We start from the raw sequence: 14,396 nt of genomic DNA, 5'->3' as shown, positions 1-14,396 counted from the left end.
AAAGTAAATACCAAATAAGAGAGGTCCCAGGACACAACCTTGTGGGACACCACTTGTGACTGGCTTCGAACCTGACAAGGCACCTGCAATGTTGACATTATGGGTTCTGTTTCTGAGCCATTTTGCAACCTATGCTGTGACATATGGTGTTATATCTCAGCTGTTGAGCTTGTCTATGATGCCTGAGTGGGGTATTGTGTCAAAGGCCTTAGCCAAGCGCAGGTAGGTTGTGTGGACTGTGTAGCCCTCATCAACGGCTCTACTGACAGTTTCAAAGTAGTCAACTTGGTGCAAATCGCAGGATCTGCACTGTACAAAGCTGAATTGGGTGTGATCAAGGGTCTGTAGGACACCAATGTCTCTGTGTGGAAGCTCCATAATGACCCTTCACAAAGCTTTGCAGACAAGGCTGTTTAAGCTTGTGTGGTGGTAGCTGCCAGGGTCTGTGGAGGCATCTCCTTTGTGGAGTGGGACCACTGTTGCCGGTACGCCAGTGTTCAGGTACAGATCCTGTAGCAAGGCTAAGGTTAAATAGGATCTGCATATACAGGTTTATCTCCATCTGTAGTTCACATAGCATGCAACTGGGGATACCATCAGGTCCCATTGATGCTGTGTACTGCCTTTGCTGACTGCGGCTCTCACATGGACATCCAGGATGACAGTGAGGTTACATACAGCTGTGATAACTATCATGTCTTGGGGGTGAGGGAGGGTACATTGCACTGAACTGGTCTGCCAGGGTGTCAGTAATATCTGTCAGGTCCCTGGGATATAAGTTGTTGTGTACCAAATCTGAGCATATATGAGGGTTCCCACCCAGGCGTCAGACATAACTGAAGAAAGCAGTGTGGTTACCTTCATCGCCTGTGGTGATTTATGTCCCCAAGTTGAACTTGGGTGTCTTTATGTGAGAATGTAGCTTTCTACTACTGCTGATCACAGCTGCCTTACATTCTGCAGATGTAGCTCTGTCTTGCATTAGTATCCTTCATCTGTTATACAGTTTGTTTATGGCTGGGGTCCACCAGACAGGCCACGTTCCTTGGTGGTGAAGGTGTCATTCTCATTTGTGATTGCATGGTCCATGCTTACTCGGAGATGTCCGTAGAAAGTGTCTGTGCAGGAGTCACCATTGTGTGTTGTGGTTTCCACTGGCCCAGTGGGCTTAATGGATACCATCTCAGTCCGAAGAAGTGTGAAGTCAGCTTCTGAGCTGTTTGTCACTATACCCTGGTATCATACTAGCACTGACACAGGTGTAAACAATTCCCCAGAATCCATCAAACAAAATCGACATGCAGGCTTACAGATGCCCTAGGCGGGTAGCCTAGTATGAACCCATTATGATACAGATTGTACAGGACACTACAGATAACCCCAAGGCTGTTGCAAATGATGGTAGTAAGCATGTTGTTGATTCCTGGATATGCTCCGGATCACACCGATATTACAAACAACATACCAGACACACACAGGTATGGCCAACATACATCCTGACATGTGCAGTGCAACCCCCCCCCATAATGCCAAATACCTTCCCCAGCAGACTGCCGCCTCCCTGACATTATGTCACCCTTACCACACGGGAAGCACCCAAAGAGCAGTGTACAACAACAGTGGGTGTTCTCAACAAAGGTGTCTCCTGAATGGATAGGAAAAACAACCACCACAGAATCATGAGAGGTTTGGTCTGCACAGCTATGGAAAGGACCAGCATGTACCACAGACATAATGATATTGTGGATCTATTGACACCGACCCTACCCAGTGTGGGTTTACAAAGTGCAGACCCCACCCCTAAACATGTGTGACTCAGTTGAAACAGTACTTGAAGTCAGTGATGAGGGCAATGTGGTCCACACAGTGTAGCGGACCTTGCAAAGCCTTCTGTACAATACCCTATGTGTTCCGTATAGATTTGCTCACCAGCTGATATATACACCCCAATGTCATGGGAGGGTTGCAAACCAGACCAACGACAGAACTGACATGGTCAGACATGCAGCAGCCATGTCAGACTACAAACCACATATAACAGGCATCCCACAAAGCTTGGTCCTGGGACCTTCACCATCTGGTATATATGCCCCATAGGTACAGGCCAACAAGTAAGGACTGTGCTGGAACATGTTTGTAGAGGACAACAAGCCGCCTGACATATCTGATACACCAGCTGACACAAGCATCCCATAAAAGGGCCACATAGAAACAGACAGCTGGTGCCATAGCCATGTCAGCATGTTAAATGGTGAAAACAGTATAGTCAGCCTCTGTGGATAATCCAGTAAGTGACCACCAATTCCCACATAGGTGTGTCGACCCATGACATTCCTAACATGTAATGCCAGAATGGGGACACAAGGTGATAGATATCCTGCATTGGACAAAAATGTGGCTGTAGGGTTAACAGCAACAATCCATATACCAACCTAATCATGAGGGTTATGACATCTAGCTAAGGGGAGGTCATTGTGGTTTTGCAGTTATCTTTCAGCAGCATTACAAATGACCACAACAGCGCCTGTGTGGTGTACCTCAGCAGATAGATTCAGCAACTGTAAAGTCCACAACAGTACCTCACCAGGAGTATCAAAGAGCTGGAACACATGTAATGTGTCGCCTGATTAAACAGAATGCAGTTACACACACTGCCATGTTGGCCACCCAGACACAAGCTGTGCCTGATGTAGAAAGCCATGTCCAAGCTGTCAGCAATGCACATGCTGTACCTTGTACAATGTGAATGGCAGGGAGATATGCACATGAGGGACCTGAACCCCAGCACTGACATATATAGGACAGGCTGTACTGCATTATCCAAAACACAGAAGCCACCCCCACACATGAGTAAACTAACACTACAGGTTGTCCATAAAGACACTGGTTGAGTCCCTCAACAGGAATCCTAATGAGTGGATGGGAGATGGGAGGTTTACCCTGGGTATCAATGTTATGTCACAGGTAGACAGAGGCACAGTATACTAAACAAGACATATGACATGTCAAACTACGCTTACAATGTGTTGATGGACAAACACATTCTCCGACTAGCATTAGGTCAAGATACCTCTTGAACACAGCCAGCAAGGTGCTCTGCCTCAAATGGACCAGGATTGTATTCCACAGCATAGGAGTCTCCGGTGATAACTCCATCCCTACAACATGTCCAACATACATCCCTGCTAAGGTGTCAGTCACCTGCACTAGTGGTTCAGGTGGATCTTCTGAGTCTGAGGTGGAGCATGTCCATTAATCTCTGTTTGGACATGGCCTCGCATGTCAGGCACATGTCACCTCTAAGCAGACGGTATGTGAGTGAATAGAGTGTGAGTGTCTTCAATCTGGCAGCATATGACAGCTGTTGTGGTTCCTTGATCCTTTAGGTGGGGACAGTCAGGGTGTCTCCAATTGCTGCAGATGTTGGGTGAGATACAGCCAGAATAGGGCATTTGACTTGATCACCGGTCTGATAACTGAAGAGTACAGGGAACAATGACCCACTAGATCTGGATGTGAATCCCATCCTTATCAGGTGGGCAATGTAGAAGGTCTTCCTAGCCACTTTAGCAATGTGAGTCTGAGAAGAATGGCGACTGTCAACCTGGGTCCCCAGGTCCGTGATAACCTCCTCTGTGCTTAGAGGATTGCCACCAATATGGTAGCTTGGGGTCACCTTGCTTTTCCTGAAGGGTATGTCTACACATGTTGTGCACTCTGACTTCAGGCCATGGCCCTGGCACCAGCTATCAGTTACTGTGAGTCCCTTCTGAAGGATATCTGTGTGTGATGCACTGTCCACTATGGTGCCCAGTGTGCACTCATCTGCTAACATTGTCATCCAAAGTCCTCCCATGTTGGCCTGTTCTCATGGGAAGTACATGACAAACAATGGTGGCCAAGGACTGAGCCCTGTGTGACACCACCTGTGACCAGCCTGGAGTCTAACATAGTGCCAGCAACTCTAACCCTGTGGGTCCCGTCCTTAAGCCAGTTTGCAACCCATCTTGTGACATATGGGTTTACATTTCAGTTGTGAGGTCTTTCCACAATACCTGAGTGGGGTATTGTGTTGAAAGTGTTAGCAAGGCCAAGGTAGGTTGTATGGACTGCCTTTCCCCAACAATGGCCTAAGTGACCAATTTGAAGATGTCAACCCAGTACAAAAGGCATGATCTGCCCCTGACCAAGCCAAAATGGGATGGGTACAATGTCTGCATGTCCCCTATATCTTTGTTTATGAGCTCAATTATGATCCTCTCCATAGATTTGCAGACTACACTTGTTAAGCTTATGGGGCAGCAATTAACAGGGTCTGTAGAGGCACTGCCTTTGTGCAGATGTGCACAACTGGACCTTAACCAGCCTGTTGTGCACACTATGGAAATGTAAATCAGTGATAGGACTGAAGCCCAGGATACTGACCACCACAGTGAAAGTACTGAAACACTACACTAGACAGTGCTACAGTGTTAGGTCAGTATGAACGGATGTTGACAATTGTGTGCAAAGTATCCCATGCAAAACCTGCAGGCACAGTATACTCCCAGTTTTGTTCACACAAAAAGCATTCGGACAGTAACTACACAACATGGCACAGAACACACAACCATAAAATGGAGGGATTTGTTGAAGGTCACACTCATCCACAAATGTGATGGGCTGCAGAGTTCAACATATGTAAAGCCCACACTGGGCATGCTCACACACTTAGATAAATGAGACATCTTTCACACAACATGCCACAGGAAGGCTGAACTGGGCATGCTCACACACTTGGTCCAAATGTTACCCCTAGCAAATGTGAAAACACACCAGAGGATGGTCGTCCCCCTGTCTAGACACTGATCATGTAAGCACCCTATAAGTATATTGGAGAAAAGGATTCTCTCAGTAATCCGAATAGTGCGCCGTGCTAATGCGTCCGTCTCTAGTGTCATAACATAGTTAGGTAGGGGTTTGAATCCAGCAGGTGGCAAGTGTGTGTGAAGGGGGGTGTGTAAGTGTGTATGAAAGAAACATCCCTTTGGCAACTGGGAAAACACACCACAGGATGATCATTCCACTTTCTAAACTCTGATGATGTCAGCACCCTATAAGTATATCAGGGGAAAGGACTTTCCCCAGTAATGCGAATAGCGTGCTAATGCGTCCATCTCTAGTGTCATAACATAGTTAGGTAGGGGTTTGAATCCAGCAGGTGGCAAGTGTGTGTGAAGGGAGTAAGTGTGTATGAAAGAAGCATCCCTTTTGGCAACTGGGAAAACACACCACAGGATGATCAGTCCACTTTCTAAACTCTGATGATGTCAGCACCCTATAAGTATATCGGGGAAAGGACTTTCCCCAGTAATGCGAATAGCGCGCTGTGCTAATGCGTCCATCTCTAGTGTCTTAACATAGTTAGGTAGGGTTTGAATCCGCAGATGACAAGTGTGTGTGAAGGGGGTAAGTGTGTGGGTATGAAAGAAACATCCCTTTTGGCAACTGGGAAAACACACCACAGGATGATCATTCCACTTTCTAAACTCTGATGATGTCAGCACCCTATAAGTATATCAGGGGAAAGGACTTTCCCCAGTAATGCGAATAGCGCGCTGTGCTAATGCATACGTCTCTAGTGTCTTAACATAGTTAGGTAGGGGTTTGAATCCGGCAGATGACAAGTGTGTGTGAAGGGGGTAAGTGTGTGGGTATGAAAGAAACATCCCTTTTGGCAACTGGGAAAACACATCACAGGATGATCAGTCCACTTTCTAAACTCTGATGATGTCAGCACCCTATAAGTATATCAGGGGAAAGGACTTTCCCCAGTAATGCGAATAGCGCTGTGCTAATGCGCACGCCTCTAGTGTCTTAACATAGTTAGGTAGGGGTTTGAACCGCAGATGACAAGTGTGTGTGAAGGGGTAAGTGTGTGGGTATGAAAGAAACATCCCTTTTGGCAACTGGGAAAACACATCACAGGATGATCAGTCCACTTTCTAAACTCTGATGATGTCAGCACCCTATAAGTATATCAGGGGAAAGGACTTTCCCCAGTAATGCGAATAGCGCTGTGCTAATGCGTCCGTCTTTAGTGTCTTAACATAGTGAGGTAGGGGTTTGAATCCAACAGATGGTAAGTGTGTGGGTATGAAAGAAACATCCCTTTTGGCAACTGGGAAAACACATCACAGGATGATCAGTCCACTTTCTAAACTCTGATGATGTCAGCACCCTATAAGTATATCAGGGAAAGGACTTTCCCAGTAATGCGAAATAGCTGTGCTAATGCGTCTGTCTCTAGTGTCTTAACATAGTTAGATAGGGGTTTGAATCCAGCACATGACAAGTGTGTGTGTAGGGGGGTAAGTGTGTATGATTGATATATCCCTTTTGGCAACTGGGAAAACACACTACAGGATGCACATACCCATTTCTAAACGATATCACAATTATGTATGGCTTTTGATTACAGACATGCCATGTGTGTTGTGCACACACAGAATGCCCATGTATGTGGGTTGTCCCTCACAATAATGCATGACATTGATTACACCGTTATGGCAATGAACACATGATGTATGTGTGCCAAATACACATATGTACCTGTGACTTTCAATAGTTACCATGTGTGATGCCTGCCACATGTGAATACATGGTATTTGCACAGGGTAACATTATGACCGTGGTCTTCTGTGCAGATGCTGCATGTGGGATGTGTATATACAGTGTGAGATGTAGATGCTATCAGCCTAGTAGTGAGGGATGCACACCTGGTCTGGGGCATAAGGTCTACATGTTGTTAATGTACAGGAGCTGCATGTTTTCACCTGTTGTGGGAGTGGTAAGACAGTATTCCATAGCAATGCAGTGACTGCATGCTAAGAACCATTCAGCTAGGGTGTTGTAGATACACTTATTCATTAGCATTCAGTAATTTGTCGGAATCCCTGGTGAGGGTCTGATGCCAACCAAGGTCAGGGGTCTACCAGCCTGTGTCACTTGCTCAGTGATCCCTTCCATGTTCCCTATCACGTATCCCAGTGAGCGACATCCCACATCAGCTGTGGTGGCATGGACAATGACTGAGTCATATGTGTCCATGCATCTGACTGACTTGTATGTTGTTGTTACAGTTTGGCCATGTGTTTCCATCTCATACATGTGATGTACATCAATGGGTAGGGATAGGGTTGACTGTGTACATGTGGCAGCTGTGACATTACTACATGACACACATATTCCACAACTGTACCATAGAGGTGACTGACAACTGACCTTTGCACATGCTACCAGAGTATTGAGATTACATTGGTGATTGACAGCACATAGGGCCAATGGTGAAAGAGACATAGGTCCATAGGTTCGTACAGGATATCTGCCCAGGGCATGTATCCACCTAGCCAGAATGTGCGTGCCTTTCAACATGCATTGTGAATCTGTCTTGCTATGCCCTTTTCCAAGGTTAGTATACTGTGCCTCTTTCTCACAGTGACACATAAGTGATACCCAGGGTAACCCTACAATGTCACATCCAGTCATTAATATCGCTCTTGAGGATAGTCACTGAGTCAGTCCGCCTAACCTCTATTGGGATAATAATCAGGAATGAAGGGTGCCTCTGAGTTGTGAATGTGCCCCTCCACCATGTCCTATGTATATCACTCCTGAAGTTCATGTATTTCCAGCGTGTATCCTGGTGGGATCTGGATATTCTGAGATGCAGCATGGCCATTACGTGAGGGTATGACCTGGCCTTCTATGTAAGGCACAGATTGCCTATGAAGAGGCAGTATGTCACTGAGTAGAGCTGCTGCTACTTTAACCAGTCAGTATGTGGCATCTGTTTGAGCACTTTGATCACCTTGTCGAGGTACATATGTAGTAGCCCCAGTTGCTGCAGGTGTCTGGTAAGGTGCATGCCGACAGGTTCATCATAGTCAATTATGGGCATGATGAGGGATGAGTAAAGGGGCACAATGTCCTCTCCTGGCCTACATGTGGATCCCATGATGATGTGGCCCATATCACATGCTTACCTAACCACTTTGTCCATGTTGTTGTCAAATGGTAGGATGCTATCAACCTGCACTCCCAAGGTCCATAATTCCTAGGTCTGCACTTACTGGATTAACACATATGTGGTACATTGTGGTCATTTACTGTTTGACAAAGGGATGACTATACTCTTTCTGTCATTCATGTTGAGGCCATGGCTGTGGCACAAGTCGTGTGTTTGCAAGAGTCCCTTTGGAGGATGCGTGTGTTAGCTGTTGAGTTGATTATGGTGTTCGGTCTGCAGTCACCTGTGACGTGCTGAGCCACAGTACTTCCATGTTGGCCTGTACCTATGACAAATATATAATGAACATGACAGCCCCTAGGGCTTTGCCTTGTGGGACACCACTTGTACCAGGTTGGAGGCTGACATGGCTCCAGCAATTCTACCATGTGTGTTCTGCCCTTGAGCCACTGTGCAATACCCATAGTGACATAGGGGTTAATATGTACACTGGTGAGCTTCCCTAGAATGCACAAGTGGGGTATTGTATCCAAGGCTTATGCAAGGTCCAGGTAGGCTGTGTGGACCTCCTACCCCTTGACAGTGGCCTTGGTGACTGTTTCAAACAAAGCAAACAGGTTTGATAGGCAGGATTTGCCATTGACAAAGCCAAACTGTGTATGGTGACATGTCTGTAGGTCCACAATATCTAGATATGTGAGGTTCTTGATGATTCTTGCCATAGCTTTGCAGACAAAGCTAGTCAGACATATGGGGCAGTAGTGTCCAGGATCCGTGACGGCACCACCTGCATGTTGAGGGACCACTGTTGCTGTATGCCACTCTCTGGTCACATATCATGTATTAAGGCTGGGATTGAACAGTGGTGTTATGTCTGGGTGTAGCTCTTCTTATGGTTCATGTAGGACACAGCCTGGGACACTGTCTGGTCCCATTGATGCAGTGTTTACTGCTTTGGGAAGGGCATCTCTTACCTGAGCATCTGTGATGTCAGGGGGGGAAGCACTGTGATGCGAGACATATGTTCCCTTTTGGTGTGGTGGGGAGAAGGCAGCATTGAACCTGTCCACTAGGATGATGGCAATGTCTGTGTGTTTTATATTTTGTGTGACATATTGTATTACCTCTGAGCATATCTGGGTAGTACCACCCAGGTTACTAACATAACTACAGGCAGCCTTGTGATTATCCTCAGTGGCTTGTGGAATCCTCTCTCAAAGATGGCCTTAGACAATCATATGGGTGCCTGTAGTTGTCTTCCAATACTCATCAGTGGTGCCTTCACATTTTGGGAGGTTGTTGTATCATGTAGTGGCGCCATCCTTCTATTGTATAGTGTGTTTATGGCTGGTGTCCGTGCCCAGGACATCTGTCTTTGGAGAATTGGGTCATGCTTTCATATGTGGCTTCATGATCCATGCATTCCTGAATGTGTCCACAGAATGCCTCTATACAGGTATCTGCAGTCTGGTCCATATTTTCAACAGGCCTTGGGCCTTTGAAGGCTTCCACATCATTTATGAGGGGTGTGCACTTGCTTGACATGAGCTGTTGACAGACGTGCCGCACTCCAGACAGAGCAAGGGAAGGGTCACAGTCAGCTACCTGTTGGGACGTACCTCCCTGGACCACATGGAAAGAGACACAGAGGAGCTCTTACAGCACCCTCTCAAACTCAGGTCTCCCACACAGCCTTCATGCTGACACAGGAGAGTTTAGATTACTCTGCAAACACCATCATACTGGGTGATGCCAGCTACCCAAACATAGACTGTGTACATTACACAGGCCACAATACCCAAGCTCTAAGATTCCCATTGATCAGACATTCTTTGGCTATGGAACAGGTAACCAACCTTCCCACAAGAGGGCAGATATACTAGAGCTGATCTTTACAAACATGAGTAAAACTAATCACCACTGGGAGTATATCCCTCATTGTTGCAATCAAACCATATACTAATCACACTGGTGTTCTGGATCCCCACATATGCAAACCTCCAACACATCGATGTGTGTGTGGGAAATGTCCCTATTAGCAACCGTGACAGTATCGTACAGGATGCAGATCCCCTTTGAAATAGTGATGATGTCAGGACTGTATAACTATATCACCTGTAGTAAAGTCCTCCAGTAATTTGCATAGCGCTCTGCTAATGTGTCTTTCTTCAGTGTCATAACGTAGTTAGGTGGGGGTTTGAATCCTGCAAAGGGAATGTATGAGTGTGGTTTATGTGTGTGCACTATGCTGGGAGGGTTAACTGCCTTTGCCAACTGGGAGAACACACTACAGGGTGCACTCCTCCTACACACAGATGATGTCAGCACCCTCTAAGTACAGCATTAGTAAACGTTTCTCCAACTACTGCAAATAGCACACTCTGCTAATGTGTCTGCTTCTACTGTCATTGCACAGTTAGGTGTGGGTTTGAACCTTGCAAATGGAAAGTATGTGTTTTACTGTTGGTGGGGTTAGTGTGTGTGCACAATGATGGGGTGGGATGTGGCTTTTGCCACATGGGGCTATGCACTGCAGGGTGGTCATTACCCTTAACAAGCAGTGATGTTGATAGCACCCTATACAAACAAAACTACAAAACAGAAGGTGTTGGTACTGATAACACATGTAAGGTAACACTTGTTCAAGTAATGTCCACAAAACGGAGTAGGATAATAAAACATTTCTTTTATTCTATACAGACAACATGACTACAGACAACTAAGTGCCAGTACTCAGTATAGTGTTACATGCTACTTGAACATGCACATGTACCCGAATATACCTAGATAGTGTTCTGAAGCCTGAATGTGGCAAGTGTGTGGATGTGGGATGTGTCTGTGTGTGCATTTCCGTATGGGAAGCATGTTTGCTGTGGCAATCAGGGTACTACAGTACCTGATGCACATTACATCTTCCAACTGATGAGGTTGCCTGCACCCTGTGAGTACAGGTAGAGAAGGGGATGCCAGTAGTAAACAACATAGTGCACTTCTGAAATGTGTACCTGTCATGTATCAACAGCTACTCATGTAGGGTGATAAATAATGGGAATGGCAGGTGAGCGTGTGCATGTGTGTGGGTAGCAGGGTGTGTATAAATGCATGTGTGACAGAACAGATACATGTAGCTGAATCTACATAACAGCACAAGATGCACATTGCCATAGTCAATGTTAGCATGTGATGGTGTGCAGCAGGTACACTTTGTTAAGTAGTATGGGTGCAGATAACAACTGAGGACATTCATACAGTTACTGCAGCAGGACTGATGGGATATACACACATTTATACTGCAACACACAACAGTTACCAACATGTTACTACTTATACACATCTATGTAGTCACCCTGTGCATCAGCAATGTGTTTACCTTTACCTGCACCGATGTTGTAGTATGCAGGAGGTGGCACAGTGTCATCATATGCACAGGGTGTGGGTTAGATATGCCCAAGCCGGCCACTGGTAACACCAATTGACATGTGTGTGTATGTGTGTTTGTGAGGGGCAGCAGTACAGGGTGGACCGTTGTTGGTGCAGTGTGTGTGTGTATGTGTTTGCCCTAGGTGTTAGGTTTCTGCATGTGTGTAAGCACGCACACAGTCCCACATAATGGCTGCCATGTACAGGGTTTTGTGGACAGCCACAGACTGCACCTGTCAGGTCATCCAAATCAGTGTCTGTGGGCACGGACACGGTACCTGTGCCTGGCAGGGTGCTACGGGCCGTATCCGTACTAACCCAGACTGGGTACTGTCATCAGAAGCAGGGGTGTGTTGACTGGACACAGTTCCCTGTTGGGACTGTCCAGAGCCACGTGCACGTGGTCTCCTGGGTGTCTTGATGACAGCACAGACCCAGCATTGCTGGGGCTGGTGCTGGCACTTGAGGCGCGAGTGGGCCCGTTGTCGCCCGGCCACTGCCAGCTGGTGCTCTTGCTGGCATACGGCCACGCCGACGCCGCGAAACGCACACCATCGCCCTGGCCCATGGACATCTGGTTGTGGAGCAGCTGTTGTATGCCCCCACAACGCCTGTCAATGACATCTGTGAAGTTACGGATAGCATTCGCAACATCATGCATGCCGCCTGTCATGGCTATGCGACATGCTCTCATCTCCCTCAGACCCTGTCTGGTGTACCTTTCCATACGTGCCTGTGCCTGCATGACAGTTCTAAACATAGTGGAGGTTGACATACCTCCCTGGGCACGCCGCCCAGAGGCAGTACGGCCACGGATGCGCCCCCGAGAACCCATGGGCGACTGTCTGCGTGGTACCATTCGAGGCCTCTGCACATGGCTGCCGTGTGAGGATGCATGTGCCACAGGTACCACATTACCCTGATCTATGCCCACTGCTGACTGTCCATCACCTAGGGACAATGGTGATAAAGGATGTAACGGCAGGATGACTGTGCGCATTGACGGGTTGAAAGCTGTGTACTGTCAATTGGCTGACCAATGGCGGACCCAGACACACCTTCCTGCACCATTACAGACATTTCATCATCATCAGTACCTGGGGCACAAGATTCAGGTTCCCTGCTGCAGGTCACCAGAGCAGCACCAGAACCTACGGGAGGAAAACATGGAACACAGATTACAGTCTCAATACATATTTGAAAGAGATGAACTTCAATACTAATGCACACATTCAGAAATGGACACATGCACTCATGGACACTAACACACATGCACACTTGGGCACAGGCACACTTGCACACATGCACACCCCACAGTAAACACACACATCAATACCGTGTTACACTACTCAATTTACTACCTGTCAATTACAGTTTTGTGGACACAGTCACCAGCATGTCTACTACAGAGTTACACTACTCTTCCTAGTTTTATAAATTGTTTTACAGATACTGTTAAAAGACTCACCAGCATGTATGGCCTGCCTCGGTGATACATGGAGGGACCTGGAAGTGTGAAGAGAGTAATGTCAGTGGGCACATGTGTGCCATTTGTTTTGCACATGATACAGTACAGTAGTACACTAGTTCCCTTATACACATCAGCTGCACATCATGTCTGTATATATCTCATGATGACAGATACATACCACATGCACACCTTATGCGTGCATGAAGTAACAGCGCATAGAACAGTCATATGTACATACCAGGAGTTAACTCTAATCTCACCCGCACTCTCTTCAAACGTCAACTCAAATTGTACTTCCAAAACCACTGGCTTTGTTCTTCTTGGAGTCCAGGCTAATGTCCCTCTCCCTATGCTCTATTCACCTTTAACCCCTCATTGTGCATAGAAACTAGCTTCTACCCTGTTTCTTTCACCTTGATGTCCTTCTATGCTCTGACCTACTTCTCCCATCCCTCCCACCTCCTCTTGACTGTCTTCCTTCTTTTCCTCACTTCCCTTCTTGACTCCTGCCTCTTCCATATCATTGTATCTGTCATACTCCTTCTACTTCTCTACCCTTCTGAGCCCTAACTATTTTGTATATGGCTTTTGCCTTATTGCATAACCATTATGCTTTAGGTAGGATTGCTTTGAAACCAACGGTACATTGTGTATGACTATAAACTGTTTGACTTCCTTACATGTATGTTTATTTAATTAACAGGCTGGTGTACAATTCTATTATGTTGGCTGTCTGTATTGACAACTTGTCTGTCTGCCTTTATTACGTTATGTGTGGAGCTTTTCTCCACATGCCTCTACTGAAAATGAACTCATATCCAGCTAGACTATATGGGTCAACAAATGTAAAAGTAATAACAATAAATGAATATGGCATCTTACCTGCACGCCACTGTCTTGCTGATGTGTGGATCCAACCTCCATCATGATGCATGATGGCAGATGTTGTTCTGGGGCTGGATCCACAACACTTAGCAGTAGCCCCTCCTGTCTGGTGAGGGGGGGATGTGTGGCCACCCCCCCACCTGTGGCAGCCTGTTGCCTGCGGATATCTGCAGCACGCTGGCGGACATTTCTAATCAAATCACTGCAGTGATGTCTCACCTGCTCATATGTCCTATCATGCATGCCAACATCATTTATCCTGCTAACAAGGCTTTGCCACAGTGCAGACCTCTCCTGCTGGTTCTGGGTGGTGCGTGAAAACAGGATGGCATAGTCACGCACCAGGCTCTGAGGGATCACGCCATCCTCTGCAGCAGAGTATGCGGATTTCTCTTAGGTGCCATGTCTATCTGGAAAGGTACACAAACAGGTTATCAGCATAGTATCTCAACAATACATGGTACACATTCTATACAGGGAGTGTTAACTTCTACTTATTACTGATTGGTTAAAACCTGATTACAGTGTAGCTATCATTCTATGTCATTTGTACTAAGTACTTGGCCTTCAGACCAGTTGTTTTACATTAGGGAGGTTGGTGGCAAGCACTGT

This window comes from Protopterus annectens, chromosome 3.part1 (assembly GCF_019279795.1).
Source record: "Protopterus annectens isolate FY-2018-M chromosome 3.part1, PAN1.0, whole genome shotgun sequence".
Lineage (NCBI taxonomy): Eukaryota > Metazoa > Chordata > Ceratodontiformes > Protopteridae > Protopterus > Protopterus annectens.
The sequence above is the reverse complement of the archived record's forward strand: the minus strand, read 5'-3'. Positions refer to the sequence as shown.